The 27,506-nt window shown below is 49.0% G+C and overlaps 1 protein-coding gene across 1 annotated transcript in view; it reads right to left on the reverse strand.

Annotated features, from left to right (window-relative positions):
- TBX5 (T-box transcription factor 5) overlaps positions 1-22,386 on the reverse strand; it is an 86,886-nt gene extending 64,500 nt beyond the window's left edge. The window contains exon 1 of the mRNA XM_025474075.3: positions 22,230-22,386. The gene's annotated coding sequence lies outside the window, so the exon portion shown is untranslated. The remainder of the gene's footprint in view (positions 1-22,229) is intronic.
- Between the last annotated feature and the right edge of the window lie 5,120 nt (positions 22,387-27,506).

The raw sequence follows: 27,506 nt of genomic DNA on the forward strand, positions 1-27,506 counted from the left end.
TATGATTGCAATCCTATGTGGCGAATCAGACCAAGGAGTTCATGGGACTGAATTTACTAAACCTTAGTTCATTGTTATTCTCCTTTAAAACCCCCTGCCCCCACTTTGGCTCAAATGTTGGCATTTGGTTATGGCCTTATGTGTCTAAGACTGAGAACATTTTTTCTATCCATTTCTCTGGACCAACCAATAGACATTCAATAGATGTAGATCTGAGCTATACCTGGAATTCATTGGATGATCTAGCCCCACAATATTCTTTTTTTTTAAAAAAAAAAACTTAATCTTTTTTTTAAGATTTTATTTATTTATTCATAAGAGACATGGAGAGAGGTAGAGACATAGGCAGAGGGAGAAGCAGGCTCCTCTTGGAAAGCCTGATGTGGGACTCAATCCCAGGACCCCAGGATTATTACCTGGCAGATGTTCAACCACTGAGCCACCCAGGTGCCCCTAAAAATTTTTTTAGATTTATTTATTTACTTTAGAAAGAGAGAGAGTGAGGGGAGGGGACAGGAAGGACAGAGCAAGAAGGAGAGAAAAATCTCAGGCAGAGGGAAAATGAGTGGGAAAACTTAGGGTGACAGGACATGAGAGACTCCTAACTCTGGGAAATGAACAAAGGGTAGTGAGTGGAAGGGGAGGCAAGCAGAGGAATGGGGCAACTGGGTGACGGGCACTGAGGTGGGCACTTGACAGGATGAGCATTGGGTGTTATACTATATGTTGGCAAATCAAACTTCAATTAAAAAATAAAGAAAAGAAAATCTCAGACAGACTTGGTGCTGAGCACAGAGCCCAACATGGGGGGACCCAGAGATCATGACCTGAGTCGAAACCAAGAGTTGGACATTCAACCGACTGTGCCACCCAGGTTCCCCTAACCTCACATTGTTCTAAAACAATCCCCAAGGCCACCATGCAGGGGCCTGTAATTTAAATATTGGCCAACAGTCTACTGTTTGCCTAGCACTATTCTTGGAACTGAGGTTACAGCAGTGACCCAAATCAATAAGCATCTCTGCCCTCAAGAAGCTCATATTCTAGTGTCATGCTGCTCAACCACAAATGAATAAGAGGCCTGCATGGTTCAACATCAACTATATCATCCCTAGCTTTCTCTCAAATGCTATTCTGGAAAAGACCATGCGAGTCTTTATTTTCAAAGTAAATGATAGATTCTACCCATTGGGAGAGGTAAATAGAGATCTATACACATGTCCAAATAAGTAGTTAAAAATACTGAAAACTATTCGAGCACTGACACAGTATTGAAGTCCTTGATCCAAATATGCCTGAAGCCAACACTCCGATAGACTTCTCAATTTAATGAACCAGTAAAACATTCTCCTTTTGAATGTTTTTGCTTAAGCCAGTTTGAGTTGTGTTTCTGTCAATTGAGGTATGCAGAGAATTTCATGGATCCTGACAATTATCACTACCTATATCATATGACCCTTATGCTGCAGGTACCATGCTCCACAACAGATGTGTAATGAGAAGGGAGACCCAGTCCCTACTCTTATTGATCTCACCATGGTCTAATAAAAGGATGGACACATGAACTGTTATGATGCCATCTGATTTTTTTCAACCTCTCCTCCTTCCTTGAAATAGCCTCTCCTCTTTTTTCCACCGATCCAAATTCCCATCTCACTCTGGCCTGAAGGGGCCAAGTTCACCCTCCTTCATTGACTACTGTTTCCATGGGGATCAAACCATCACACATCCACTTAGGGGAGGAATGGTATATGACACTGCATGCCCTACCTTGCCAACCGCTTCACAGCTTGTGGAGAGTGAAGTGTGTTAACAGTGGTATGTGATAATAATTAGTCAATGTTTTTGGAATTCATTAAATCATATAAATAGTCTAGCTGGTGATTGGAAGGGCATGTGGTGGTGAGGTGGGGGTGGTTAGTGGCATGTGCCAAGAGAGAGTAGCTGAAAACACTTTCTTAGATGAACATTAATTTCTCAGGCCCAGGAGACCATTAGAAACATCTGACAACGCAAACTGCATCTTGAACCATGAATCCAGGCCAGAAGCTCTTTAGAACATTTCAGCCTGATTAAAAATGACTGCATTTCACCAAGGATCTATACGTAAAAAATCACAATGGTTTAGAATCGCTGGCGCTTAGTCGCCCTCCCAGTGTGATAGCCATATTCCTGGATGACAACATTTCTAAGAACTTGCCAAGAAGGCAGCAAGAAAGTACTTCTTCAATGCAATTTCCACTACTATTTCTTGTGGTTTGTGTCATCGTCTTGAATCTAAAGAGAGCCTAAATCCATTTCTGCAGATGGCTCATCACCAGGACTATAAACTGGAGCCTCCTGTGCATATATATTCTATCTGCTTGAAACTTGTCTGCCAGAGCCCATGTACCTCACACAAGCTGTAGGCTTAACCAACAGAAATTTATTTTATCACCTCTCCGGAGGCAGGAAGTCCAAGGTAAAGGTGTTGACAGGGCTGGTTTCTTCCGAGTCCTCTCTCCTTGGCTTCCAGATGGCCTCTCTTCATGTAGTCTTCCCTCTGTGTGTGTTTCTATCTGTGTCCTAATCTCCTTTTCCATGAGGACACCAGGCATCACACACTAGGGCCCACCTGAAATAACCTTATTTTACCTTAAGTACCTCTTTAAAAGACTGATCTCCAAATACAGTCACCTCCTGAGCTACCATGGGTTAGAAATTCAGCATATGAATTTTTGAAGGACACATTTCAGCCGGTGACAGGCTTTTACTGACTTGTTAAGGAGCTTATTATGTACCAGGCGCTGTGCAAACACGTAACGTGTCCCCATCTCATTTCATTCTCCCAAAAGCCCCATCAAAGATGGCACTATTAGTTCTATTCTGCTGATGGGAAGACTGAGGCTCAAAGTGGTTGAATAACTCGAACAAAGTTACACAACCGTTCAGTGTGAGAGACAGGGTTGTGATCTGATCTGGCTGACGTCAAACCCTGTGATTTTTCAGCATCACCCTAAAATATCTACCCAATTGTGGCATTCTTGGAATGATCTCAGGTGTAACAAGATGAACTTTATTTTTTTTTAAGATTTTATTTATATATTCATAAGAGACACAGAGGGAGAAGCAGAGACACAGGTAGAGGGAGAAGCAGGCTCCCTGCAGGGAGCCTGACATGGGACTCGACCCCAGAACCCCAGGATCATGCCCTGAGCCAAAAGCAGATACTCAACCACTGAACCACCCAGGCATCCCACAAGATGAACTTTAGAAAACAAGGTTAATATTTATACATTCATTTGAATGTTATTAAAAAGTAAACTCGGGGATCCCTGGGTGGCTCAGAGGTTTGGCGCCTGCCTTCTGCCCAGGGTATGGTCCTGGAGGCCTGGGATTGAGTCCCACATGGGGCTCCCTGTGTGGAGCCTACTTCTCCCTCTGCCTATGTCTCTGCCTCTCTCTCTCTCTCTCTGCGTCTCTCATGGGTAAATAAACAAAATCTTTTTTTTAAAAAAGTAAACTCATGTAAGAAATCAGAAAGGAAGACAAACCATGAGAGACTCAATCCTGAGAAACAAACTAAGGGTTGCTAGGGGGATGTGGGTAGGAGGATGAGAAAATTGAGTGATGGGTAGTAAGGAGGGCATGTGATGTGATGAGCACTGGGGGTTATACACAACTGATGAATTACTGAATGCTCCATCTGAAACAAATGATGTACTATATATTGGTCAATTGAATTTAAATAAAAATACATAAATAAACTAAAGTCAACTCACCCACCAAACTCACGATTGCTCAGGACGAGCCCAAAGTGGATACTCAGGTTTAAGTGGATACTCAGGTTTAGAACAGTGGGTGGAAAAAAGAAAATTGGATGGGCAGGGCTTGCGCATGGCAAAAATCCTGGAGTGAGTTTGACCACGACTGAATCTGGGAAGGAGTGACTTCCGTAACATACACATTTGTACAAACACATCAAAAGCCGCCGCAGCCACTCCTTGTCAGCCTGACACCCTCCTAAAACGCATCTCCTGAAAACATATTTAATACCCAACACCCAGTAATGACAAGGTCCTACTTGCTCCCCGACGCAGCACAATCACCACACATATAACCGATTGATGTGCTAGAACTTTCCCTGCCAGAGAGCACCAACGCTCTTTTTTGTGTTTGAGGGACACCCATTCTACGTTCTTCTCCTGGCTGATTTACACAAATAAGACACATCCATTCCCTCATCCTCCTTGCTTTCAATCTCTCTCTCTCTCCCTTACTCACCCTCTGTCTCTTTCCAGCCCCATTTCCCCCACACCATCATCCTGTGGAAGAGCAAGGTAGCCAGTATACCAGTAGGACTTGGCTGGAAGAGCAGGTTGGGATCCCTGGTTCAGTGTCCTTCTGACCTTCTCTCTTTCCCCAAACGGTACGTTGTATTGTTTCCCTGCAACCCACAGCAGCCAGTTTCTTTCATCGGTTCTTCACCATGGATTCTGGGGCTTTATTAGCCAGTGAAAATGGCCCCATTCCAACTGACATCAATGAGGTCTCAGCTAGGAGCAGGACGGAGCATTTCCTGTGGCTCCAAGACTCAGACAAACCAGTTTGAAGAGATGCCAGTTGGCTTTACTCAAGCTACCAGTGAGCTATTTTTGACATAAAAAGAAGCTGAATTTAGCTGATAACTGATTGAAGAAATCTTAAACACAACGAGTTGGGGGGGTGGTTAACATCTTGGCAGTGGTGGCAGATAGACAAAGATACTGAATTCGGTCAGCCACAGGTCTTGGAAACAACTCATTGAATTCCATCAAGCAACCAATAGTTTGCAAAACAACTGTTTAATGGAGTCACATTTGTGTATTTGCCCCTCACTCCCATCTTTCTACTGCCTGTTTCTGTAGGAAAACAAAGCCCTAATATTTTCACGAATAGGAAGTTGGCGTAGTAACAAGAAAAATCCCGTAACGCGCTAATATAACGTGTTTTCTTTATCTCCGAAGGAAACCCAATTCCAAAAGTTAAGATACAATTTTCTGAAATGTTTCAGATGTATATGCAACAGGAAAATGGCTTCTGGATGCCCAGCCAAACCTAGGGTTCAGAAAATAATATCTTTAAATATACATCATATCTTTTGAATAATTCAAAAAGGATTCATTCGCCGCCCCCCCCAACACACACACACACACTTGCCCGTTTATATTTGTTCACAACAGCCTTACTTTGCCAGGTGAGAAAGTATAATTATTTTTCCTTCAGATCTGGAGAACTAGACACCCAGAAAGTTTGAGTGGTCTCCCTAAGGTCCCACAGCAACCACCAGCTGGCCCAGAATGGCCCAATTCTGTATTTCAGGTATCTGCTTCATCTTTTGCCCTCAAGGTTGTTTGGTGTAGTTTGATAGAAGCATTTAATAGAAGTTCCTGTGACTTATTTTCAATCTTATAAAATGAGACAACAACTAAGAGTTTTTCTGTTGTGTCCTAACAATTACTTTTCAACCTCGGACTACGTATCCTTCTTTTTTTCACTAAGATTTTATTTGTTTATTCATGAGAAACAGAGAGAGAGAGGCAGAGACATAGGCAGAGGGAGAAGCAGGCTCCCTGTGGGGAACCTGATGTGAGACTTGATCCTAGGACCCCGGGATCACAACCTGAGCCAAAGGAAGATGCTGAGCTGCTGAGCCACCCAGGCATCTCTGGACTATGTATCCTTGACTAGAGTCTGGCCAACAGGGCCACAATATAATGCAACAGTAATATTCCTATTAGTGACTATAACAGCTACAAGTACTGCTAGTACCACTCCACAACCATGTACATCCCTCTCAATGTCTGCCTCAACCCTTTTTTTTTTCGCCTCAACCCTTACAAGCCAACTTGTATGTCCCCATTTTACAAAGGAAGAAACTGAGGATCGGCAAGGTGGAGGCTGCCCAAGATCACACATACAAATATGACATTGAAAATGTTTAGTAAATGAAACGCCTGGGTGGCTCAGCGGTTGAGCGCCTGTCTTCAGCTCAGGGCATGATCCCGGGGTGCGAGGATCAAGTTCCACATTGGGCTCCCTGTGAGGAGCCTGCTTCTCCCTCTGCCTGTGTCTTTCATGAATAAATAAGTAAATAAAATCTTTTTTTTTTAAAAAGGAAATGTTTAGTAGAACCTACAGTGTATGCACTCTAAGTATCAGCATTTACTTCTCTCGGACTTCTACTTGATAAAAACTCTTGCACAGAGAATAGTAACTGGCATATATTAAGATGCAGGTATAAAGCAAATTACTGTCTATAATGATGGAGGGGTGGGGAGGAAACATTCAAGATATCCACCAACAGAGAAAATGACCTTGGGCTGGTTACTTAACTCTGTATGCATCAGGGTTGGTTTCTTTTTTAAGATTTATTTATACATTTTAGAGAGAGAGAGAGAGCATGAGACAAGGAGGGGCAGAGGGAGAGGGAGAGAGAAACTTAAGCAGACTGCGCTCAGCAGGGAGTCTGAAATGCTTGGCTGGATCTCACTACTGAGATCAGGACCTGAGCCAAAACCAAGAATCACTTAACCAACTGCACCACGTAGATGCCCCAGGTTGTTGTTGTTGCTGTTTTATTTTTTTGCTGTTGTTGTTGCTGTTTTAATATCTTTTAAGTAATCTCTATATCCAACGTAGGGCTCCAACTCACAACCCTGAGGTCAAGAGTCTCATGCTCTTCTCACTGAGCTAGCCAAGGCACTCCTGTATGCCTCAGTTTATTTACCTAAATAATGAAGTAGCAATACCAGCTCTCTCATAGGTTGAGAACTCATTAAATAAATTCATTTAATAAATACTTTAAATAAACTACATGGCACCTGGAAAATGCTATGCATGCCTTAGCTACAATTATCATTATATAATAAATTGCTGTGTAGCAATGAGGATGAGTGAAATATATTTATGATATTTGCAACTATATATTATATCTATTTATCAATACTAATGAAATACAATTGTCAGGAATATGATGTGGAGGAGGGAAGCAAATTGTAGAACTGTATACACAGTATGGGGTTCATGCAAATTAAAAAAAAAACACAAACTCAATTTTTATATCACTTTGGGAGAAATGCATATCTTATAAAAGTATAAAAATGTAACTGCAGATTTTTGCCAAAATTACGAGAGTGGTTAGATTTAAGGAGGGGAGGAGATACGAGGAGGAAAATGGTATCAGAAAAGGGAAAACCAGGGCACCTGGGTGGCTCAGCAGTTAGGCATTTGCATTTGGCTCAGGATGTGATCCTGGGTCTGGGAGTCCCCCATTAGGCTCCCTGAGAGGAGCCTGCTTCTCCCTCTGCCTATGTCTCTGCCTCTCTCTGTGTGTCTCTCATGAATAAAAAAGAAAAGGGAAAACCACTTTGGCTTTATAATATTTTACTTCCGTTATTTAAAAAAGGATTTGAGGCAGATATGACCACAGGTTAATTTGTGTTTTCTTTCTGGGTGTTAAGTACATGGACATTAGATATAATAATCAGTGCACTTTTCTGTATTTAAAGAATTTTTTCCAAGTATAAAGAAGAGGCCCACAAAGTCTGTTTATGTTACTATGAGAAGCTCACATTCAGCATATTTGTGATTTCACTCACTATCCTCCTATTTTTTTGGCTTCTTTCCTGGTAGGGAGGAAGGATGGATTATATTTGCTAATGACCAAAAAAGAAAAACATCATTTACCGTCTAAATGTACGATGATCTTTGTAAAGAACTAGGAAGTCATTTTCAAAATACATCTCCGGAGAAGAAGCCAGAGATCGTGATTGTCTCCATAAAGTATAGAGACCTTCAACCATTCCCTGGACCGCTAACACACCCCCCTTTGCCAACCTTCAAGCTGCTCTCTTGAAGGAATGCAGAGGCCACACCAATACTTTACGCAAAGATAGGATTAATTTAAATAAACAATACTCCAACACACTTATAAAAGGGAACAGATTTTTAGCCAGAAAAATTCATTTCAAAAGTCAATAGACCTTTTATAGTTTGTGCAGCAGCCTTAAATTTGTAAATGCCACCCTACTTTTTAATATGACCACAAACATTTTCAAGTTTAATGCAAACTTCCTTCCTTATTGAGGTCTGCCCACATTCAGAGTGGCCAGATTCTGGGTTCAGGCATTTGCTTCAACGGCTGTTATCACACACACACACGCACCCCTGTAATAACAGAAATACCAGTTCTACTTTGTACACCACTTCTCCCCATTGGGAGGAAGCCAGGATTAGAGAATTTTAGCATCTTTCTCCTTTTTCAAATGTTGTAGGTTGTAAGGTTCTTCCTTAAAAACTTCATTCCTCAGTTACTTTTCTAGCAACAGGCTAAGACCCCATGACCTACATCAGGAAGGAACCCTGTGAAGGAGAATGGGACAGCAACACAGAGTGAATAGAGCATGGTTATTTATTATTTGCTTTTATATTGATAGCTAACATTAAAAGCTAATATTAATTGCATGTTTTCTTGGTGCCAGGCAAAATCCTGGGTGCCTGGCATGTTTTGTCACATTTGATCCTCAAAGGAAACCTTTAAGTCAAGTACCAGTATCAATCTTATTTTAAAGATGGGAAAACCCAGACAGTCCAGAAGTTCAGGAACTTGCCCAAGGACACAGAGCAGAAAAAGTCATAGCTCAAGATATGGAGCCAGACATCTGGGATCTCACCCCCTAGCCACCTAGGTTACAGGTTGAGTATGAAAGGTTACCATTCGAATCAGAAGAAATTAATTGTGCATAGATTCTATCCAGAAAATAGGCAAGAGAGTGGTCACAGGCTGGAACTGCCTGGGAAGAAGGAAACTGGACTGTGTGGGGAGGGGTGACAAGAGACATAGTTTCATTATATAACTTTTAAAAAATTTATTTATTTATTAGAGAGAAAGGGAGAATAAGGGGTGGAGCAGAGGAAGAGGGACAAGCAGACTCTGCACTGAGCGCCACACAGGGCTCGATTTTAGGACCCTGAGATCATGACCTGAGCCAAAACCGAGTCGGGTACTCAACCCACCAAGCCACCCAGGCGCCTCTCCTTATATAACTTTTTAAAGAGTTGAAATTTAGTTGTTACAATATACAAGCAGATGTGAAACTAACACACATTCCAGCATCTTGGGTGTGCAGCGAATTGGACATCTTAGGCTCGCAAGAGCTCTTCGCTGACCTGGCTGTGAGTTAGTCCCATCTGCCAAAAAAATCAGATTCCTGGTATCTTCCTGGGGCGTTGCTCTGGTGGGGAAGGAATGCATTTGAAGTCTGAAGGCATCACACGCAGAAGCCCAATCCTCAGATAAGAGGAATTTCGGTAACGGCCCCCAGCTCCTATGTTTAAGGGAGCCCCACAGGAATCTAGCCCCACATCCGGATCTTAACCGACCAATTTTCGAAGCCATATGCTCACACCCCATTACCTTTCAGGGCTTAGTGCTGGCTCCGGGAACAGAGGCCTGCTAGGATTTATGGGAACTGCAGGGGAGAAGGGCAGGCTCAGGACCAAATCCTTTGGAAGCACCCAGTCCACGGGTGGGTTTCCTGTGAACAGCTCAGGGGCGTGCCTGACTTACTCCTGTGTCTGTCGAGTCACCTCAGCGCCATCTGCCACCGTGTGCGCTCTGGCCAACTGTCTGGATTTGCAGTAGAACCTGTTGATTTGCTTTGGTCTGGACTTAGCTGTCCTCCTGCAAGCATCTTATTTTCATTTATTGATTGTGAATGGTGGGGGGGCATGGAAATGAAGGGGAAGCTGAAACAGGGATCAGTTCAGCTGCAGTTATCAGGCTTCAGAAACACATGATCTGGATTTGAGAGCATCCTGCTAAGTGTGTGACTCTGGGCAGGAGGTTGGCCTTTGGAGCCTCAGGTTAACCACCTGTAAAATGAGGCTAAGGATGCTTCTTTGGCACAACTGATATGGGGATGAAGTGAGATGGCTGTTTTTTATTTGTTTGTTTTTAAAGATTATTTATTTATTAGAGAGAGAGAGCACGCACAAGCATCTGGGGAGCAGCAGGCAGAGGGAGAGGGAGAAGCAGACTCCCCACTGATTAAGGAGTCTAATGTGGGGCTTGATCCCAGGACCCTGGGATCATGACCTGAGCTGAAGGCAGATGCTTAACTGGCTGAGCCACCCAGGTGTTCTGAGGTGGGGTTTTTTTTTTTTAATTACTTATTTATTTAAGAAAGAGAATGAGAGAGCATGAGCAAAGGGGAGGGGCAGAGGAGCAGGGATCCCTGAGATAGGGCTGGATCCCAGGCCCCAGGATCATGAACCTGAGGCAAAGGCAGAAGCTTAACCGACTAAGCCACCTAGACACCCCTGAAATGAGATGTGTTTAAAGGGCCTGCCCCAACCTTTGCTCATAGTGAGTGTTCATCAGATGGTGACTACTATGCTGAAGCCGGGGAGCAGAGAAGGGGGGGACAGGGGTGGAATGCTGTTAAGAACAGAACCACGAGATAAATAAATCTTTAAAGAAAAAAAAAGGGGGCAGCCCGGGTGGCTCAGCCGTTTAGCGCCTGCCTTCATCCCAGGGCGTGACCCTGGAGACCCCGGATCGAGTCCCACGTTGGGCTCCCTGCATGGAGCCTGCTTCTCCCTCTGCCTGTGTCTCTGCCTCTCTCTCTGTCTCCTCTCTGTGTATTCTCATAAATAAATAATAAAATCTTAAGAAAAAAAGAAAGAAAGAAAGAAAGAAAGAAAGAAAGAAAGAAAGAAGAAAGAAAGAAAGAAAGAAAGAAAGAAAGAAAGAAAGAAAGAAAGAAAGAAAGAAAGAAAGAAAGAAAGAAAAAGGTGGCTGGGTGGCTCAGTTGGTTAAGCATCTGACTCTTGGTTTCGGCTCAGGTCATAATCTCAGAGTCCTGAGATCACGCCCCATATCTGGTCTTGCACTTAGCTCAAAGTCAGCTTGTTTTCTCTCTCTCTCTCTCTCTCTCTCTCCCTTTGCCTCTCAATTGCTGCTTGCTCTCTCTCTCTCTCTCTCCCTTTCTAACTAAATAAATCTCAAACAAACAAAAAGAATCACAAGGACAACAACCATTTTCTAGTATTTTATCAGTTCATTTAAAAATTACTTCTGGGGTGCCTGGCTGCAACTTTTGATCTCAGGGTTGTGAGTTTGAGCCCTACATGGGGTGTAGAGATTACTTAAAAATAAGATCTTGGGCAGCCTAGGTGGCTCAGTGGTTTAGCATCGCCTTTGGCCCAAGGCATGATCCTGGAGACCTGGGATCGAGTCCCACGTTGGGCTCCCTGCATGGAGCCTGCTTCTCCCTCTGCTTGTGTCTCTATCTCTCTCTCTCTGTTTCTCAAGAATAAATAAATAAAATCTTTTTAAAAATCTTAAAAAGAAACTACTGGCATAGGCAAGATCTATGCAAAAGGCAAAACCACTGCAAAAGTACAAAAAGAGTGTACAGTGAAAGGAACTCTCTCTCTCCCCTCGTCCATCCAGTTAGACTCTGGAAGTAAGAAAGGAGGCAGGGTGACAGTGTCTTGTGTACCCGTCTATGTGTTAGCCCAAAGGATTGCCTTTCCTCTCACAAATGGCAACAAACCGCTCTGCCCCTCACTTTTATTATTTTTTTTACTTCTTTCTCAGAGATCTCTTCTCACCTGTATTGACAGAAACCCCCCAGCCTTCTCTACACATGCATAATATTTTACTATTCCTTTTACCATAGTTCATCTAATCAGAACCTCATGAAAACCAATCTATCACTTTTTTTTGCTGTCAAATCAGTGCCGCATTGAATATCTTTATACATCCGCTATTTTGCATATGAAGGATGACGTCTGTAGGGTTGATATCTGGGGGGGCAGGTGGAATTTCTGAGTCAAAGGGTCCTGCTCTCCTATTTTTCATGGATATCCCAAATCTCCTTTCCCCATGTTGGCTGTACCATCCACCTTCTCCCTACTCATGACTTCTGAGAGTGCCTATTCCCCACACCCCTCAGCGTGGTGTATTAATCAAAGATGTTCATCTTTACCAATCTGACTGGTTTCTAACCTTTAAGAAAGCTAGGCAATAATGACTTAAAGAAATAGGGCTCATCAGCCAGCTGCTTGGGTCATTCCAGAAAGCCAGACACAGAGAGCATATGCTCTGGGAAATGAACTGTGTGCTACCAGTATTTCTTTCCTAAAGCCAGCCCCCCCAAATCTGCACACAGGAGCACCTGTTTTTCTGCCTCTAGAAGCACCGAGTGCCCAACATGGTTCCCCAGCCAGCCTCTCCCTGCAGGAGGCTATGATCACCCCAGTGTTACTCAGAGATGTCAGCATTTTCTCCCTGTCTGGTCTGCCCTGCAGGCGGAGTTTAAGGCCTGGGGAGGAAATGACCTCTTATTAATAAGGAAGCTTTGGAAAGGTAGATGGGGTGGAGGCTACTTATGGGGGCAGCATGGTCAGATGTTAATATTCTCATCACTTACGAAAGGGGGCAAGAGTGTGGAATTCCTACCCTCTTTGTCAAGCCAAAGAAGTGAAACGGTTGGAAGATGAATGTTGGTGGCTCTGAACAGCAAATTATGGAACATGACGCTTTTCATTCCGGTGTATTTATGGGATTTATATTTACCTAATAAATATAACAATGGATGAACAGCTGTTGTGAAGGGGAAGGTGTAGGCTGGGGGGGGGGGGTTGGGGGCAATAGAAATCTGTCCTCTGGGAAGGGAGCTAGGTGGTCTTCGAAGGATTTTAATGGTGGATGGTTTGTTTGTCTTCTTGAAATTCTCGCTAACAGTTCTTGCTAACAGTTGGCGAGGCTTTCTCCCTGGGCTCTCAGAACAAAGGTGGGAATCAAATGGGCAGCAGACCTGCACAGAGCCTGGTATGCCCATGTGGGCAATAACACAGGGTGCACGGGCTGGTAACTGGATATGCCACTCGTCCCAATGGTCAGTCCCGATGACTGTGGAACTTAATAATCTTTCAGCCTCTCCTCTCCAGCCCAAGCAGATCTGGAAGGGCTGGTGCTAACCAAATGCAAGACTTCTGGATGGTTCTTAAAATGTCCTCCTCCCCTTTTTGATTTTCTCCAGGCCACTGCGACCTGCTGCAGTTGGGTTTTTCCATGATCAAGAATGTTTAAGTTCAACAGCAGCACATGCTAAGCGAAGAAGCTGAGAGTTAGAATAGAAAGAAGCAAGGAGGGAGACAGAAGAGGAGAGTGAGGAAAACAGGGTGGAGGGGGAGAGATGCCAAATGGTATGAAAAGGGAAAAGACATCAGAAAGTCCGGGGAGAGGGTGGGTCTGAAAGCCTGCAACTAGGGAAAACTGATGGAAAAAAGAAAGAAAAGTGAGCATATAATGGGAAAGAGGGGATCCAGGAGGGAAGGAAGGAAGGTCGGGAGGCAGGCTGGCGGGAAGGGGAGAGGGGAGAGGAAGCGAAGGTAAGGGAAAACGGGATGAAAGGGGGGGAAAGAAGAGATAAGACGGGCGAAAGCGTAAGAGACCCCGAGGAGCCAAATGATGGAAAATGAAGCCAGGAGAGCTTTGAACGGCGCTGTTTGTGCAGTTCTTTCCAACGGGCTGCTGCCACCCGCTTTTGTGGCGGCGCAGACATCTGAACTCTCAAAGGAGCTTCCGCTCCGCGCTCGGCTGGCCGCAGAAAGGCGTTTTTGCCAAAACCCCATCGTGGAGCTGCAGCTCAAAGGCCATCGCGGCAGGGGCGCCAGCGGCCCCGGTTGCGGGTCCTCTTCGTCCGGGCTGGCGAGGCCCCACGGTGTGGGATGGAGTCCCAGGCCTGCGTCCCGGGCGCCCGGGGCCCGAACCTGGGGACGGAGCGCGCAGACGCCCGGGGCGCAGGGGCGCGCGGCGCTGGCTCAGGTCCGCTAGGAACCCACAACCGCCTTTCTCCGGCGGGCGCGCCGAGGCCTCTTTACAACACAAACCTATAATTTACACATTTTGATTCCGCCTGTAATTTCGCCCTCGGAGCTCCGACGCCATAAAACTCGTGGGGCCTGGCGAAGGGACCCCCACCCCACCCCACCCGCCCCACCCCACCCCCCAAGGCCCCAGCTTTCCCCGAACGTCCCTGCGCTGCTCCAAATAATCGCGTGGACGGCGGCCAAGAATAACTCGAAAATAAACACAACTCCCGGGCTCCGAGCGCAGGCCGTGGGTCCCTCCCGGCCCCACCTGGCTCTGGGGCCCAGGGGAGGAGGGGAGGCCACGCCAGAGCTCTGCGCTCAGAGCGCTGCCCGGAACCCTAAAACCCTTCCTGGACCTCTATTCAAAACTGGTGACCCGCGGGCTGGCCTTTGTCCCTCTGTCTCTCCTAGCGGGAAAATTATCTGGCTTCTGACCTCTATCCGGAAAAAAGAACAACGATGAAAAAGACCCAGCGTGGACCGGAGAGAGTTTTCCCCCCTCTAAACTCCGGGACTTCCCCGATTCGACAGATCTCAATCGCATGCTACGCTTAACGCCCACCCCAGGTCTGAGCGTGTGGGTGCGTGCCAAAGCTGTGCAGAAGTGCAAGGGCGCGCGCGTGCCCTCATTCGCGTGTATGTAATGAAGTGTATACCCGCCGAGGCGCGTGCAAATAACTGTGTGCGCAAAGAAGATTCTGTCCACAGATAATTATACGCAAATTATCCATGGCTCGGAACGTGCGAAAAGCCTGGGCAAACGATTATTGATGTGCAAGTAATTCCGACGTGCCAACGATATGGGGTTGCGCTAGTACCTCTACGCGCATATAATTCTTTGGGCAAATTGTTCCGTGTGCAAGTGATTTAGTGTTCGCGCCAATGATTCTACCGCTGCAAACAACTGTGCTGAAGTGTGATGCCTTAACAGAGCCAAAGAAAGGGCTCCCCCAAAAAAATCCTTTCTCGGTGGTTGGCCAGGCTGCACATCTCCGGGACCGCCTAAGTCCCGAGAAGCAGCGCGTAAAAGAAAAGCCGCCTTGCTTCCCACGCGGGCTCTGTCCCGGCACCCACGGGGAAGCAGAGAGGGTGGGTGTTTTCGGGTCCTCTCTTGGCCTCCCCCCAAATGCTGCTCCGCGGCGTCGGTGCGCTCCAGCAGCGTTTGCGCCGCAGCGCGCCGCGCGGTTTCGAATTCCCGCGGACGCACGGTCCCCCGGGTCTCCAATAACCGGCTGCCGCCGCAGAGCGCCCAGACCCGCCTGAGGTTTCCCCAGCGTCCGAGAGCCTCCGGAACCTTTCCCCGGGCGGGGTGCAGCCGGCCCAGGGCAGCGCCCCCGCGAGAAAGCGAAAGTCCTCGCGCTGCACGGAAGGCTGGCGCGCGCGCTGCAAACCCCAGTCGGCAACCACTGGGGAGAAGTGGGAGAGCAAGCCCATGTGTCCCCCACGGGCACTGCAGTGGCGAAGCATGTCCTGGCGAAGGCGGTCCCTCCCAGGGCGCACACGTGTGCCCAGAATTATAATACAATATAACACATCGTAATATCCGATATTATACTGCGTTTACCTTCCATTAGGATGTGTATATTGTGTTAGGCTGTGCTTATGTGTTTGTTACGACGTGCTGTGATATTGTATCTCTCAATCTCACTACCATGTGCCCCGCGCACCTACTGGCTTATTTGATTCCCACAAAGAGCCTGGAGGCAGGACTCGTTTCTCCCACTGCGCACTGCAGGTACAGAGAGGAAAAGCCTTTGCCCAGCGCTGCCCAGCGAGAAAGGGGCAGGGCTTGGATTGGAACCCAGAGCCTGAAGACTAGCAGTAGGGGGGTGAGAAGCAAACGTCCACCCTCACAGCTCGGTAGGAAGATATCCCACACCGCACGCTGCCGTTTCTGGACTAGACCAGCAATATAGATGCATTTTATTGTAGGGGCACAGCGTGGCTGAGCCGAGCGGCTGCCATCCTGCACTCTGCAACCCTCTGGCTGGGAACTCGGGGCAGACGTGGCTTGCTTCTCCCAACAACCCTGCGAGGGAAGGAGTGTTATCAAGGTTCATGGATGAGGAGGAGGTTCAGAGAGGTTGGAGAGTTTGCCCCGTGCCTCTCAGCAAATGAGGGGGGGGAGAGTTTCAGGTCCGGCATTTGGACTCCAAAATGATTTTGATTTTGATAACTGCATTCCCAAGCCCACCCTGTGGCATCCCAGTTTAATCAGAGTCCAAAGGTAGGTGGAAGACTGCTGGTGGAGAACAGGCTTTAGTGAGAGGATTGGTTAAAGGCAATAAAAACTCTGGATCTCCTCTCCAAGGGGAAGGAGGTCCAGGAGTCCTAAGTCCAGTCACTGGAACCATGATTGTGGTCATGGACCTTGCCTGTGACTCGGTTACAGTTCCACAGTCTTCCTTGGGGACCACAGAGCAGAGAATGGATCCTGCACATACCCTAACCTTCCCTCATCTTTATGGGCGGCTGGAGGGTCACCCCCTGGAGGGTCACCCCCTGGAACACAACCACAGGACACCGCTTCATCCCTTCCCTCCAGTTCTGAAAGCCCAGGGGTCACTGTGTCCTCAAAAATGTCCCCGGGACCAGAGGATAATAACCCATCAAGGTCTTCTGGGAGTTCCCAGGGGAGAGGACCTTTTCCATCTTGCCTCTCAGACCCTCCTGCTGCCAGGCAGAGCTCCACACCCGAGAAATAAAAACCCAGGAAAGGAATCCAGCCCCAGCCCGCCTAGATGATTCGACCCCTGGCCCTGAGCCGGGTTTCCTTTCCAAATACCCAAATTGTTGGGGAACTTCACGGACGAATTCACTGGGCTCTGTAAGTGTAGAAAGGGCTGCTATCCTTGGGTTCTGCCAGAGGTGCGAGATGCCAGAGACACCCTCTCCCCTGAAGGGGCCCTCCAGGAAACGAAAGGGTCAGAAATTGGCGCCTCGGCAGCAAAACGGTATCCGCTGGAGGCTGAGATCTGATAGACGTTTCCGAAGCTGAAAAAGTAGACCGAATTGTCCCCAACCCGCCTCCGCTGGGGTTGGAGGGGGCGCACCGCTGCTAAGTGCGGGCAGGGAGTTGTTTAAACTGAAGGCACGAATACTGGACTTTTTGTTTTGTTGTGTTGTGCTCGCCTTTCAAGATAAAACGTGGATCTACACCTTCCTTGGGAAAAACGGGGCTGAAGAAATTAGACAATGATCCAGAAGTGGGGGGTTTAGCTTCCTCTCTCCCATAGATACTTAATTATCTGGCTATTTGGAGCAAAGTTTAGAGGGCTAGTGTCTGCAAGATTAGAAGGAACGCTTTAATTTTCTATTTCTGAGTGAGTCTCAGGGAGTTGGGGGCGATGCGTGCTGCTCCATGGGAAACCTGGTGCCAAATTTGAGGCTCTTCCCTAGGCCATGAAGGTGGCTCGATGATGCCTCCTTTGAGAGGAAGCCAAGGTGACCTTCCTCCTCACCACCCTCATCACCAGACCCTTCTCTCCTTCCTCCACCCCAGACTCCAGCCGGGGGAAATTTGGCAAAGGAAAAAAAAAAAAAAAACAAACCACCAGAAGTATCTGGAAATTTTGAGTGCCGGTATATCCTTCAGAGTCAAGGCTGGGAGGATGGGACATTTCAGTCTTGCTAACGTAATCTGGACAGTTGTCCCCAGAAGAGCAGACTCTGACAGGTTGGCAAAGCCAAGAAATTCTGGACAATTCGATGTAACCTAACTGGCAATCTGCCTGTATAATGCCAGGGGCATCGGATGGGGGACTCTGCAACAAGGTGGCGATCTCCGTAAAAAGTTTAGTGGAGTATTTCGTTTTATTTCAAAATGCACAGTCCGGGCTGGAATTTCCCCCTGGGCCACACTCGCCGCCGGGCACCGAGATCGCCTCGCGGTGGCGGCTAAGGCCCCCTGGAGCAAATCCCCGGCTCAGCTCGGAGGAGCCAGAGTGGGGGCCACTCAGAGGGGAGGGTCGCTGGGTGCGCTCACAGCAGATTTCCCCACGCGGACCCAAGAAAGATGACATAAGTGGCGCTGACGAGCACTGCCCGGCTGAAACGCGCCTAAATAAAGGGTCCGCCGGCAGCGTGGGCCAGAGGGATTGCCTCACACTCCGGAATCAGGCCCAGACACGTTTGGAAATGTTTTGCTGGCCGCCCGCCCCGCAAGGGCGACAGCCACAGCCGGCGGCCCAGGCAAAGCTGCGCCGCTGGTCACAGGCTGGCGCTGAGCGGCGGCCGCTGTGTCCTCCTCTGAGGTTGCCTTTTTTTTTTTTTTTTAGTGCCCTCCACATTTGTGTGCCCCCTGGGGGCAGGGCTCTGCCTGCAGCACCCCAGCTGTGACCAGAAAGGCGTTACCGAATTGCGAATTGCGGAGGCAAGACTTTGGCACGGAAGGAGGCAGGGTTATTTTCAACATGGGTTTCCCCCAGCGATGGGCGGGCTGCGCGAGGGGGAGAGGACCCTCCTGGCCACGGCTGGGTCCCCAGGGCCCAGAGCAGAGCCTGAAAACAATGCAATATTTCTTGAATCAATGAATGAATCCAAAAATCAGGCTTCCGATCTTAACTGTATCATCATCCCCTCTGGGACACCGAATGTCTCTCTCTGGCCTGCGTCCCCTCTGCAGAGTAACAGAGCAGCCTTGTGGCCCCTGCCAGGCTCTCACGACTCAGTCATAATAAGTGAAAACCACAAAAATATCTGACACTCATGGGCCACCTATGCTTTTCATCGAGCTTTATGATCACTTACTCGCCTGACAATTATTAGGGGTAGAGGCTGTTATATCCCCATTTTACAGATGAGCAACCAGGAGCTTAAATACACTAACTCAGACCACCTGGTTCATGCGGGGGTTTCATGAGTGTGTGAGTCCTGTGCTCTAGAGGCCGGATCTAGGGCACGATGAGCACCAACCCCATCGCACCCTATTTCTCCAGACTTTTAAGACAACCCTACACAAGTCCTCCCAACCGCACAGGGGATCTGCTTCTCCCCTAGCTGCGTATCTGGAGCCGCGCAGTCCAGCCAGACTAAGCCGAGACGCTCGAAGGAGGCTGTAAGCGGCTCTAAACTTCTGGATCAGGGCTCGGACCCCTAACGTCTTGGGCCGCCGCGTCCGCATGCCCTAACTCAGGAGGCAAAAGAAAGGGGTTTTCTGCTTTCCTGCCCAACGCTGCATATTAAAATACTGCTTGGAATTCCTCAAGCCCGGAAGAATCTAGAGTGGGCACAGGTTACAACGAAAAGGGTCCCGAGAAAGGTCACCCATAGACAGATGTGACCCACCCAAGACCCTGTGCCTTGGCTCTGTGCGCCCCACCCGCATCTTTACACACTGGCACAATTGCGCCCGGCGCGTTTGGCTCAAGCCGAGATCCCGCCCGCGGGTCTCCAGTCCCGCCTGGCTTCGGCCACTGCGCGCTCGTCAGCATAATGAATGGAGAGAGAAAAGAAGGGGTGGGGAGGGAGGGGGCATTGTGACGGGGTGAAATATCTTGGAAATAATACACCGAGAGAAGGAAATATGGACAACAGTTTATCAGCGCCCCCGCCCCCATTGCCCGCATGTTTAAAACCCCTAAGTAATTTTAGATTGTGTCTTCAGTTAATATATCTCTCTCCCTTTCCCGCGGGCTGACAGGGAAGCGCCGTGGCTGCAAGATGTCTGCAAAAAAAGGGTCTTTAAGAGTTTCCACATTGTTTAGCTACACAAATGTGTTTGTGGTTCTCGAGGTCCTCCCCCTCCCCCACCCGCCTCCGAATCTCATTTCACTTTATGACTCCAATTGTTTGAGGATGCCCGCGCCACATAAATCCTGCTTCGAGATTAATCTCTCTGCTCGCTCGCGCGGGGCGCAGTTATTTTTTTTTTTTTTTTGGAGTTCTTTAAAAGAGGGCGCCGGGCGGAGATTTATTAACAAGGAAAAATAGTTTATTTTTATAGTCGACCTCAGAAAAGTGGGGGTGGGAGCGGGCCAGGGAAGGGGAGTCGCTCAGATGGATAAACAATGAGGCTGGAGGGGCTGGGGTGTTAAAGACCTTTTCAGCTAAGCCTGGGCTGGCGACTTGAACTTTTCTCCTGGCTACCCGCAGCTCGGCTGTGGATGCGGGGCCGGCTGTGCAAGGTGTGCCCCGGTGGGTCTGCTGACCGACTGTGTGTGTGTGTGTGTGTGCGCACCTGTGTGTGGATGGGCATCCCACACACTCCTGGGGACAAGTCTCTTCGAGAGAGACACGGTCCCCAAGGATGTTCCCCAAACTAGCCTCTGCCCGGAGCTGCGATCTTCCCTTCCGTTGAAGTTAAGTGACACGGATGGCCGTCAAAGGTCTGCAGAGCACTGGATGCTCTTTGTGAAATTGTGAACGTTTGGTGTATTTTTCTGGAGAAAATCCATAGTTTTCATCAGCTTCTCTGTGGATACCTTGTCATCCGAAAGGTTAACGGCCCACTAATTAAGGAAAGAGCTAAGCAGGGCCTTTTACCTTCCCACTCGCTCTATGCAAGTTTTTGTATTTCAAACCAGCTTAGTACGTGTCATTAAAGAGTAACAATGACCATTGGCCACCCTGGTAACCTAGGGCATTTTGGAGGTCGATTTGGGCCCCATTTTGCACTCATGATACTTGGGGATTCTTACCCCGTGTTAGATTAAGGGCCAGGGGGCCTGAGCTTGGCTTTTAGCCTCTAACCAGCTGCCTTGATCTTGATGGCAGTGGCAGCCCTTTCCTACAGTCAGTTTCCCTTTAAACTTTTGGAAGGAACATTTTTGAGATGTCTACGCACTGATGTTGTGCTGTCTCTCACAGCCAACTGCCCTGAGAGTGAATGCAGGAGAAGAACACCCAATCTGGAACGCTCCACCTGGCACGAAGGGTAAAAAAACCCTGAAGTCCTGGTGCGGAAGAGAGGTTCTTAACCTTCCGTAGAATGTAGACCTTTGGAGAAGCTCATAAAAAGATGGCCTTTCTCTGCACCAAAGAAGAAAAAAAGCACTTCAGTAGTCGATTTTGCATATAATTTTCTGGGGTCCCTGGACAGGTGAAGGTCCCCTGCTTAAAGCGAAGAGATGCAGCACAAACGCTGAGCAGTGCCTGAGGAGGGGGCTCATCCCCGAAAGCTGACCAGTCAGAGCCCCGTTCAGTGTTGCCAGGGCGAGCAGAGCAGGGGGAGAGGGTGACAGGAGTACTCCCCTCCTTTGATTCGCAGACCCGGGCACAGCCGGAGACCGCCCGGCACCGCGGCGTCTGTCTGTCTGCGCGTCTGCCTGCGGGTCCCGGCTGTCCCGAGTGAACTGGAAGGGCATTGGGAGCGCACTGGATCAGTGTGAGGGCGGGCCCTGGAGAGGCCTTCCTGGGGGCCGGGATCGGCAGCAATCTCCCAGGACCCAGTCCTGAGCAGCAGCTCGCTGCTCGTTTAGGGTGGGTGCTGGAGTTACAGGCCTTGAAGGCATACTTGGCTGGCGTCTGCAAGCCTCTCTGCAGTTCACTGACTCGGGTGCTATTCTCCCCAGACATCTTTCCCCGGGACTGGGGACACCTGTTCAGGGCAGAAGCAGGCCATAGTTCAACCTGTTTGATCCCACCTGGGTCCCCATCCAGGGGAACGCACATCCCAGGCAGCTGTGCTGCTCAGTTGACTCTAGACGGTGCCAGAATTTTCTAAGCATAGACCACCCAAAATAAGCCTCTTTCTATTTTCAAACGATCTTTCAAATTATCACCTTACTAAACCCCAACAACCCACTTAGTAGCTATTAGAATCTGTCCCTGCAAGATGAGAAGGACAGGCCCAGAGAAGTTAAGCTACTAGCCAGAGAGTGCACAGTAAAAACCTGAGAGCATCAGGGCTTCAGACTCCAAATCCCTGTCACCTTCTCATGCACCTCATGCAACGCAATCAGCCTCTTACCACGGGCCCTCGCACCCCAACACGCAGGTACCCCCATATGCGTGGTAACGTCGCAGTGGAACAGAGCGCACACCGCTCCTGGTTGGAGCCTGTCAAGCCCAGCCGTGGGAAAGTGACAGCGCGCCCAGGAAGTCAGGCGCGGCTCCCGGGCGCACCCTTACTGACAACTTGGGGGGCACGGCCTCTGTCCTAGTACCTCCTCTCCTCCCCCTGCACCCCACGACATCCCTACCCTGAGGCCCTCTGGCTGCCAGGTTGCACTGACCCCTGCCATTCCTGCCTTTTGCCTCCACCTCCATGCCCCTCCCCCGCTCTGGTTCTCATAAAATACCAGCCTTTTCCAGGCCCGGAGGGAACACTGCCCTGAGGGTGGAGGCACCGTCAGTTGCTCCCCACCCACCTGATGATGCCTTACCTGGTCGCGGGGATGGACGCAGGCCTGCCCTGGCAGCCTAAGCGCGCACTTGCGTGCACCCTGGCGTGAAGCGCTCCATCAAGCATCCACTGGCCTCCAGCCGCGTTTCCGGTTGTAGCACTGGGCGCCCCCCGAGCGGGCCCGATAAGCTATCGGGCGGCCGGGCCCAGGAGGGCGGTCAGCGGCGAGCCAGGGCACCTCCGGCCGGCTCCCGGCTCTGGGCCCGGCTGCCTGCCAGCAGCGCTCAGGACAGCAGCGAGATGCCTGCCGAGGTGTTTCTGGTTACAATCACCTCACACACAGGCCTGCATTCCGCCCCCGCCCCCCCATCCTTACCATTATGTCTGAAGTCACACCTTCTCTGGGCCTGGGGAGCTTTGCCGGGGTGGGGGCGATGAGTGCCTGAGTGCCCGGGCCAGAGTTGTTGATCCACAGAACTCCAGCAGGTCCGTGAAAAAGGAATATTTTGGTGGTCAGAAAATCAGCATTGAGTAGACACGCTGCCCGTCTCTATCCACCATGAGTTTTCTACCAATTTATCCGGGGCTGCTGTGTGTTCCTGATTATTTTCTGGAAGGGCTGAGGCATACTGCTTAATGGGTCGTTTTGTTTTCTTTTTCGGAAAATGGAGGGCTTAAGAGATACGAAGAGATTCTCGGGAGAAAACTAATCTTGGTCCTCACTTAGTCTGAAAAATTCATCCTCATCCTCATCATAGAGGGCTAGCATGGATCGAGTGCTTATGCGCTTTAATTCTTCAAAAAAGGTCTGTGAGGTGCGAACTGTTATTTTCCTCGTTTTGCAGACGGAGGCTTGGAGAGGCGATGTCCCAGGGCCCCACGGCTATGGGAAGGGCAGCCCCCAATGGCCAGGCACACAGTAGGTGTGTTATAAAGTGGGAAGTCTGAACCTTGGCAATGGAAGGGAAAAGATGCCATCACTGGTCTGTCTTGGGGAGCCGTCTGCCCTCTAAATGGCGAGCGGTCAGACCCCAAAAGGCTCCATGCCCTTTCTTCCCGACCCTCTGAAATGATTCAGGCCGGAAAAGAATTCCAAACCGAATGGCCCTTGCCTGGCCCTGGGAGCGCGGCTCCTCCGGAGTCCAGCCGACTCCTAGCGCTTTCCCAGGCCTTGGTAAGAACTGCGTGCGACCAAACCATTCAGGTTTCCTGCCCGCCCGGTGTCCCAGGGGTGAAAGCTTAGATCCCGGCCACCCCTTTCCAGGCTGGGTCTTATTTCTGCTCGGTTGGGCCTAGGGGCTGGGGCCCTGGCCAGGCCTCTGGGGTCACTCCAAGCTTTGTTGAGCCTCCCCCCATCTGGAGAGCAGGGCCGCCCAGGATCCACAGAGCAATTAACCTCACCCACCCTCTGCCTACCAGTTTCCTTAAAATAAATGTGACAAACGTGAGCCTAATGATCTGCGGGGGAAGATCTATATGCTTCAGGACCCTAACACATGGCTCTCTCCCTCCCGGGTGGAGCACGCAGCCCTACTTCAAAGAGCAGCCAGTGGGTGATATCACAGAGGCTTCCTGGCTTTCAGGAAACAAACAAACAATCAACCAGGTTCTTTGGGGGCAGAATTAGCAGCCGCAGACACTAACACTGAGGATAATGATGATGGTGATGGTGATGGTGGACATTTATTGACTACAAGTACCGGGCTCGATGCTAAGGGTTCTACACACGAACTCCTCTTTTTTTTTTTTTTTAAGATTTTTTTTTATTATTTATTTGAGAGAGAGAGAGAGAGAGAACACACACACACACACACACACACACACACACACACACACACACACACACACACGAGCGGGTGGGGGAAGGGCAGCGGGAGAGGGAGAAGCTGACTCCTCTGCTGAGCCTTGCTTAGGCTCCACCCCAGGACCCCAGAATCAGGACACAAGCTGAGGTGGATGCTTAACCCACTGAGCCACCCAAGCACCCTGCTGGTTCATCTGTTCTTTGCCACAACTCTTACCAGGCCGGCCATACAATCGCCCCATTTCACAGCCAAGAACTACTGAGGTCAGGAACCCAGACCCTCACAGCTAGTAGATACAGCAGGATTTGAACTGGATCCACCAGCCATTTATATTAATAATAATAAGAGTAGTAGTAGTAGTAGCAAGTTAATTATTTAATCAAAGATTTTTAAAAAAATAAATGCACATGATCAAAAAAACTGAGTACAAGGTGCAAGGACTCCTGACCCACACGCCTCTGGTCCCCACCTCCCCACCCCCCAGTTCCCTTCTGCGGGCCCCAAGTTTGTGTTTTGGATATCTTTTTATATTCTATATCCTTTTAAATTGCAAATGGACCTCACTGGAGAAACTGCTCTTCACTCGGCATTTTTAGTATTTGGCTAACTTGCCAAGGCGTTCCTCAAGTACCCGGCTTTCAATCACTAATCACCTTGCAGAAAAGGAGAATGTGCCAAACAAACAAACAAACAATCAAACGGAAAAGGACACTGGTGGGGCTGGTTTCCTGGGGAAAAGTGCGGGGTCAAGTTCCGCTCAGGGTCACTAAGGCTGCAGGGGACAGAAAGGGCAGGAGGGAGGGCAGGAGGGAGAAGGAGGGCGGGAGGGGGAAGCGCAGAGGCAGGAGTGAGGATCTGGAAGGCTCAGACATCTCTGACATTCCAGTGGCAGATAGCAGATGTCCCAGGAACAAAACATGCTCATCCGCTCTTGGCACGGGGGTGTCACTGGACTTGCATTTCAGAGCAGGAGATTTTCAAGGCCTTAAATGGTCTCTGGGAGACAGGGCAGAGCCACATCCGCTCTCTGCTTTGGGTGGAGGGCAGGCTTTCAGGGCGGGGGGCTGAGCGCCCTCAGAGCTCCGGGTGGCTGGAGCTGGGGACAGGCTTGCCTATTTCCTATTTCGGGGCTGGCCTTCCCTGTGACACCCCCACCCCCCCCTGCCGGCTGCAGGCAACTTGAAGCCATCAGCGGGCTCCTTCCATTCCTCCCCACCAGCCGCACTGTGGTCACCACCTACTTTTTCTAAATTCCCCTTGTCTGCCGGTTTGGCTCAAATCACTCATGCAGTTATCTTCCCAAATGGTGTTTACGTCCTCATTCACTTGGTCTGTAAACACGGAGCGTCTTCTTGACAAACCCTGGAAGCTCCAGGTGCCCTCCTCCGGGCAGTCCCACTGGGGGGACAGGCAGGCGGAAGGGCCAGTGCTGGGGAATCTGTTCCGAGAAGCTGGAGAGGCCAGAACACAGGGCGAAGGGTAACACCTGCTGTAGAATTGCTAGGCTCACACTATCTTGTCCCTGGTTTAGAGTAGTGATGAGCCCCGCTTTTGCCTACCTGCCCCAAGGCTTTCCTTTTCCTTTTTTTTTTTTTTAAGATTTTATTTATTCATGAGAGACACAGAGAGGCAGAGACACAGGCAGAGGGAGAAGCAGGCTCCCTGTGGGGAGCCCGATGTGGGACTCGATCCTGGGACCCTGGGATCACGGCCTGAGCCAAAGGCAGACGCTCAACCACTGAGCCACCCAGGTGCCCCTGTCCCATGGTTTCTAGCTCTCTAGCAAAATTGTGATGTCCCCTTCCTCTTGGTCCTCTTGTGTTTCCCACTGCCTCTCTCTCTCTTTCTCTCTCTCTCTCTCTCTCCTCCTGTGTGACTTTCTCTCCCTCCTTCCTTCCATCCTTCCTCTTCCTTTCCTGTCTTTCTGCCCTCACCTACCTGTCATCCTCTCCTCCCCCTACAGCCATCTCCTTTCTCACTCCTTCTTTCCCTCTCTCCTCTGACCTCCCTTTTTCTGGGAGGGAGAATCATAATGAGAAATGCACGCCAAGTTTCTGGGGAGCCTTCCAATTCAGGGGCTTTGGGGAGCTGATCTCAACTAAAACAGTGGGTCTCTTTTACAATACTAGAGGGACTGTAAATTGAAACAGCCTAAATGGAGGCGCTTGGGCAGCTTGCAGTTTATGTGAAAATTGCATGCATGGCTGCTACACTTCTACAAAGTTTTCTAAAGAAATAACCAGAAGTGTGGACAACTATCTGTAAACATGTGCATAGCAGTGAACTGGGTCACAACCAAAATAGTTCAGAATTTAGATATGCCAAAATAGGAGATTGGTAAAAATCATGTTTTCTCTGTAGATAGAATACTATGTAGTCACTAAAGATCCAATTTTAAGTGAGAAAAATAGATTTTTAAAAATATTCTATTTATTTATTCATGAGAGACACACAGAGAGGCAGAGAAACAGGCAGGGAAGAAGTAGGCTCCCTGTGGGGAGCGTGATGTGGGACTCAATCCCAGGACCCTGGGATTGGACCTGGATCAGGACCTGAGCTGAAGGCAGATGCTCAACCACTGAGCCACCCAGAATCCCTGAGAAAAACAGATTTAAGGTAGTACATATCTTTATGATTTCACCTTCTGTATGTGTGGGCATCTGCAGGTGCAAATTACATACACATTAAGAAGATGATGTGTATATGGTTTTACTTGCATGTGGAATCTGAAACCAAAATGAATGAACAAAACAAAACAAAGCTCATAAATACAGAGAACAGATCAGTGGCTCTCAGAGGGGTGGGGAGTGCAGGGTGGGCAAAACCGGTGATGGGATCAAGAGGTGCAAACTTCCACTTATAAAAAAAAAAATTAAGGGGCACCTGATGGGCAAGTGAGGGCTTCCCTGGAGCTTTCTTCACCCTAGCAGCCTAGGTTCTGGATTCTGGGGGTTCCTAAACCAATTATACCCCACTCACATGAGTGGGGCCACAGCAGGAAGAGGAGGAGGGTGCGCTCTGCTGGGAGTTGTACTTGGATGATGAGCTGGCTGAGAGGACCCAGCAAGGACTGGCAAAGGGGCAAAGTCTGGCAAAGTCTATTAGGTGGGCTTGCAGGAAGAAGTTATTCTGAGGGGCCCAAGTTAACCTCGAGAGGCTCGTAGCAAGGAGGCCTGGGGGACATTTGGTTGCTATTATGAATGAACAAACCCAGTGAAGCTGAAACAGGAAAATAGCAAAGTCGGACATCTCAGGAGGCTGGAGAGAGGCCCAGTGACCCCAAGGCTAAGTAATTCCAAATGGTCTTTGAAACCTTTGACAGTGGGGCCACTGAAACCTACAGGCAATGGGGTGGGGGGGGGGCAGAGGTCCCATTACAAAGGGGACAGAGGTTCTAGGCACTGAACCATTTTAAAGGAAGTTAATTATTGCCCTCTCTGGCCGAAGTCCTCAAAGGAAACCCCCAGAAGAAGATGTTGGTACCACCGGCTGCAGAAACTTGCATGCTTGCA

Source organism: Canis lupus, chromosome 26, assembly GCF_003254725.2.
Source record: "Canis lupus dingo isolate Sandy chromosome 26, ASM325472v2, whole genome shotgun sequence".
Classification (NCBI taxonomy): domain Eukaryota; kingdom Metazoa; phylum Chordata; class Mammalia; order Carnivora; family Canidae; genus Canis; species Canis lupus.